This window comes from Somniosus microcephalus, chromosome 15, assembly GCF_052327205.1.
Source record: "Somniosus microcephalus isolate GS21.2 chromosome 15, FLI_Smic_1.0, whole genome shotgun sequence".
Lineage (NCBI taxonomy): Eukaryota > Metazoa > Chordata > Chondrichthyes > Squaliformes > Somniosidae > Somniosus > Somniosus microcephalus.
Window position 1 is genome coordinate 32,083,648 of NC_141001.1, and position 6,000 is coordinate 32,089,647.

General features: G+C 47.1%; 1 protein-coding gene across 2 annotated transcripts in view; it reads left to right on the forward strand.

Annotated features, from left to right (window-relative positions):
- The window catches only part of LOC147106611 (N-acetyl-beta-glucosaminyl-glycoprotein 4-beta-N-acetylgalactosaminyltransferase 1-like), a 950,756-nt gene that overhangs the window by 939,629 nt on the left and 5,127 nt on the right, over nucleotides 1–6,000 (forward strand). The gene's annotated exons all lie outside the window — the stretch shown is intronic.

Sequence of the window (6,000 nt, forward strand, 5' to 3'; positions counted from 1 at the left end):
ATTAAACAGAACAAATGTAATTTTCTAAGCATTTAACTCCTAGTGGTGTCCCGCAGGGATCTGTGTTGGGGCCTCAACTATTCACCATATTTATTAACAACTTAGATGATAGCCACATATCCAAGTATGTCGATGACACTAAGATAGGTGGCATTGTAAGCAGTCTAGATGGAAGCATAAAATTACAAAGAGATATTAATAGACTAAGTGAATGCGCAAAACTGTGGCAAATGGATTTCAATATAGGCAAGTGTGAGGTCATCCACTTTGGACCTAAAAAGGGTAGATCAGAATACATTCTAAATGGTGAAAAGCTAGAAACAGTGGAGGTCCAAAGCAATGTTCCCTTTAAGGTGCGCGGCCATGCGGCCGCACAGCGCTCTGCAGCTCCCGCGCAGCTGACTCTCCGGGTTTTAAATAGGAAAAACCGCACATGCGCAGTATTTTAAAAGGGCTGCGCTCTCAAAAAAAATTAAAGGGAACATTGGTCCTAGGGTCCATGTATATAGATTGTTAAAATGTCGTAGACAGGTACAGAAAATAATCAAAAGGCGAATGGAATGCTGGCCTTTATATCTAGAGGACTAGAGTACAAGGGGGTAGAAGTTATGCTGCAGTTATACAAAGCCCTGGTTAGACCACACCTGGAGCACTGTGAGCAGTTCTGGGCACCACACCTTAGGAAGGATATATTGGCCTTGGAGGGAGTGCAGCGTAGGTTTAACAGAATGATACCTGGACTCCAACGGTTAAATTACGAGGAGTGATAACACAAATTATGATTGTATTCCCTGGAATTTAGAAGGTTAAGGGGTGATTTGATCGAAGTTTCAAGATATTAAGGGAAACTGATAAGGTCGATAGAGAGAAACTATTTCTGCTGGTTGGGGAGTCTTGGACTAGGGGACATAGCCTAAAAGTTATAGTCAGGCCTTTGAGGAGTGAAGTTAGGAAACACTTCTATACGCAAAAGGTGGTAGAAATTGGAACTCTCTTCCCCAAATAGCAGTTAATGCTAGATCAATTGTTAATTTTAAATCTGAGATTGATAGATTTTTGTTAACTGAAGGTATTAAGTGATATAGGGCAATGGCAGGTATATGGAGTTAGGTCACAGATTGGCCATTGAATGGCGGAACAGGCTCGAGGGGCTAAATGGCCTACTTCTGTTCCTATGTTCCTATGTTCATATCAAGGCACAGTGTCCAGAGGAGCTACTCTTGTTATCCGGTGATGTGAGCTGCTGGTGGAAGTGGCAAAAGAAAAGAGGCAACGGGGCACAAAGAAAGGGTGGCAGCAGTGTCTAGAGAGAGAGAGAGCGAGAGAGTGGGCCAGAGAGAGAGAGAGAGAGTGGGCCAGAGAGAGAGAGAGAGTGGGCCAGAGAGAGAGAGAGAGAGTGGGCCAGAGAGAGAGAGAGTGGGCCAGAGAGAGAGAGAGAGAGTGGGCCAGAGAGAGAGAGAGTGGGCCAGAGAGAGAGAGAGAGAGGGAGAGAGAGTGGGCCAGAGAGAGAGAGAGAGTGGGCCAGAGAGAGTGGGCCAGAGAGAGAGAGAGAGGGCCAGAGAGAGAGAGAGAGAGAGAGTGGGCCAGAGAGAGAGAGAGAATGGGCCAGAGAGAGAGAGAGGGCCAGAGAGAGAGAGAGAGGGCCAGAGAGAGAGAGAGAGAGTGGGCCAGAGAGAGAGAGAGAGAGAGAGTGGGCCAGAGAGAGAGAGAGAGAGTGGGCCAGAGAGAGAGAGAGAGAGTGGGCCAGAGAGAGAGAGAGAGAGAGGGCCAGAGAGAGAGAGAGAGAGTGGGCCAGAGAGAGAGAGAGTGGGCCAGAGAGAGAGAGAGTGGGCCGGAGAGAGAGAGAGAGAGAGTGGGCCAGAGAGAGAGAGAGAGAGAGTGGGCCAGAGAGAGAGAGAGAGAGAGAGAGAGTGGGCCAGAGAGAGAGAGAGAGTGGGTCAGAGAGAGAGAGAGAGTGGGATAGAGAGAGAGAGTGGGCCAGAGAGAGAGAGAGAGAGGGAGAGAGAGTGGGCCAGAGAGAGAGAGAGAGTGGGCCAGAGAGAGTGGACCAGAGAGAGAGAGAGAGAGGGCCAGAGAGAGAGAGAGAGAGAGAGTGGGCCAGAGAGAGAGAGAGAATGGGCCAGAGAGAGAGAGAGGGCCAGAGAGAGAGAGAGAGGGCCAGAGAGAGAGAGAGAGTGGGCCAGAGAGAGAGAGAGAGAGAGTGGGCCAGAGAGAGAGAGAGTGGGCCAGAGAGAGAGAGAGAGAGAGAGTGGGCCAGAGAGAGAGAGAGAGAGTGGGCCAGAGAGAGAGAGAGTGGGCCAGAGAGAGAGAGAGAGAGAGGGCCAGAGAGAGAGAGAGAGAGTGGGCCAGAGAGAGAGAGAGAGAGAGAGTGGGCCAGAGAGAGAGAGAGTGGGCCGGAGAGAGAGAGAGAGAGAGTGGGCCAGAGAGAGAGAGAGAGAGAGTGGGCCAGAGAGAGAGAGAGAGAGAGAGAGAGTGGGCCAGAGAGAGAGAGAGAGTGGGTCAGAGAGAGAGAGAGAGTGGGCTAGAGAGAGAGAGAGAGAGTGGGCTAGAGAGAGAGAGTGGGCCAGAGAGAGGGAGAGAGAGTGGGCCAGAGAGAGCGAGAGAGCGGAGAGAGAGAGAGAGAGAGAGGGCCAGAGAGAGAGAGAGAGTGGGCCAGAGAGAGAGAGAGAGAGAGAGAGAGTGGGCTAGAGAGAGAGAGAGAGAGTGGGCTAGAGAGAGAGAGAGAGTGGGCCAGAGAGAGAGAGAGAGAGAGACAGCCCCAGGACAGTGACATCGTAGCACAGAGAATTCGACCCAACACAATTGTCACTAAGCAAAAGGAAAAATACCTGTCATATTGGGCAGAAACAACAAAAACCCAAAACAAACTCAATTGCTACTTGGCCCTAAACAGACAATACAACATGGCTGAATACCTGACCATGGTAAAGGATAGCAAACTGAGAAAAACCTTGACAAGGTACAGACTTAGTGAACATAGCCTGGCCATCGAAAAAGGCAGACACAGACAGACCCGGCTGCCAAGAGAGGACAGGATATGCTCTCACTGCAGTCAGGGAGTGGTGGAGACAGAGAGGCACTTCCTCACAGCTTGAGGAAAATATCAGGGCATCAGGGAGAATTTCTACCAAAAATTTACAAAAATATGCCCTGAATTCAGAAATTTGAATGACGACCAAAAACTCCCATACCTACTAGGGGAAGAGAGAAATTGTGTAACCTTAGCGGCACACTATGTTACAGCTTGCCATAAACAGAGGGACAACCAGTAAACCTAAGAAAAGAGTATATACAAATTATATTGAATGTATATTTATACACTCAGGGATATATCTGTTTATACACTGTATGAATAGATCTGCATTTATGTGTTCAACCATAAATGTTTTTCGATGCTTTGGCAACATAAGATGTACCTTATCATGTCAACAAAGCGATTTGAATTGAATTGAATTGAATTGAGAGAGCGAGAGAGAGAGAGTGGGCCAGAGAGAGAGAGAGAGTGCGCCAGAGAGAGAAATCAATGTATCTGAAAAACAAATGCGGGGTCAAAATTGGAGACAAACGCACCGATTTCTTCACCCAGAGAAGAGGCGTTCCGGCAGGGCTGCAATTTGAGCCCGACCCTGTTCAACATATACATAAATGAATTAGCAGACATGCTGGAGCAAAGCGAGTCACCAGGTCTCCGTCTCCTGGATGGAGAAGTGAAATCCCTGTTCTATGCGGATGACCTGGTTCTGCTGTCTCCCACAGAACAGGGATTACAGCAACAACTAGACCTACTCGACAAATACTGCCAAAATTGGGCTCTAACAGTAAATCTAAAAAAAACCAACATCATGATTTTCAAAAAAGGCCCAGATGTCAGGAAAACAAATACCAGTTTACCCCTCAGTGATACCACTATAGGACACACTATGAGCTACACCTACCTTGGTCTAACTATTACAGCATCAGGGAGCTTCAACATAGCAGTGAATGCACTAAAGAAAAAGCCCGAAGAGCCCTATATGCAATAAAAAGAAAATTCTACAACATCCAAATCCCAATCAAAATCTGGCTCAAAATATTTGACAGCATAATCCTGCCCATTGCACTGTAACGGTAGTGAAGTATGGGGCCCGCTAAAATCACCAAAGCTACACCAAATGGGAAAAACACACAATAGAAGCCCTACATGCAGAATTCTGCCGAAGCATCCTTCGCATCCAAAGAAAAACGCCAACAAATGCATGCAGAGCCGAACTAGGCAGATACCCACTGATAATAAACATCCAAAAACGAGCACTAAACTTCCTAAATCACCTCAAATCTAGCTCCCCAGACACCCTTCATTTCAAAGCATTTCAGACCCAAGAGCTAAACCCAGAAAAGAGTCCCCTGAGTCAGCTGCTACTGAAACTAAGCTCAGCCGGACCCTGACCAACCCCAGACCAACACAGCCGTCCAAACACCAATCCGAGTGAACCAAATCATTAAACAATGCAAAGAAACCTACCTGGAACATTGGAACAAAATAACCGAAAGCCAAAGCAGATTAGAATGTTACCGGGCCCTAAAAAGAGAATATAAACTGGCAGACTACCTCACGACCATCAGAGACACAAAACAGAGACAGACCCTCACCAGGGTACAGACTAAGCGACCACCAACTGGAAATTGAAAAAGGCAGATACAAGAAATCCTGGCAGCCTAGAGAGAATAGAATAAATGTCTGGCCGGCGAGGTTGAAACAGAAATGCATTTCCTCCTAAAATGCGAAAAATTCAACACATCAAGAAACATATTATTCAACAAGCTAAGCCAAACAACCCCAGATTTCAAGGAATTGGATGACCTGTCTCAAAATTGAGATTAGTCCTGGGAGAAGGAGACAGACCATACCTTGGGGCCAAATATGTAACAACATGTCACAACCTGAGGACTGTTTAAAATTAAGACTGTTTAAAATTAATATTGAACGTACCAAATGAAGTACAAAGACTGTTTAAAATTAATATTGTTTAAAAGTAATATGTATGTACCCAACAAATGTCAAATCGATTGACACCTACAAAATGTTTGAAAATGTACCTTTTTGCTATGTAAGCTTTGGCAATATGGTTCTCTGTAAACTTTCATGCCAATAAAGCATTTGAATTTGAATTTGAAAAAATTTGAATTTGAGAGAGAGAGAGAGAGAGAGTGGGCCAGAGAGAGAGAGAGAGTGTGGGCCAGAGAGAGAGAGTGTGGGCCAGAGAGAGAGAGAGAGTAGGCTAGAGAGAGAGAGTGGGCCAGAGAGAGAGAGAGAGAGAGAGAGTGGGCCAGAGAGAGAGAGAGCGAGGGCCAGAGAGAGAGAGAGAGAGAGAGAGAGAGAGAGAGACAGAGTGGGCTAAAGAGAGAGAGACAGTGGGCCAGAGAGAGAGAGAGAGTGGGCCAGAAAGAGAGAGAGAGAGGTGGGCCAGAGAAGAGAGAGAGAGAGAGTGGGCCAGAGAGAGAGAGAGAGAGAGTGGGCCAGAGAGAGAGTGGGCCAGAGAGAGAGAGAAAGTGGGCCAGAGAGAGAGAGTGGGCCAGAGATCGGGGTAGATTTTCCCGAACCTGTCAGGAAGAAAGCGGGCTCAGCAGGCCAATTAAGGGCCACCCGGCAACAGATGACGTCACAGGCTGCAATTTCATCTGTCAAGAGTTCTTGACAGATGAAATATCAGCGTTTCACAGCTGTTGAAGCTGTCAAACACTGACATTCCGAGTTCTAACATGAGTCCTTCTGCACAGACTCAGTTAGAACTCTCACCGGCACTCAAAGCTGAAGGCTGTCACTTTTCACAGGTCGCAGCCGTTCAGCTTTAAGTGCCGGCTGAGTGATGGGCTCCAGATGGCTACAGGAAGAAAGGCTGTTAAGGTAAGTACAGGTAAGTAAAAGTTCTTTACACACTTTAGACACACCAAACACACTTACCTTTACACTCATGCACCCATCACTCACCTGAGCACCGACATCACGACCCCGCCAACTCC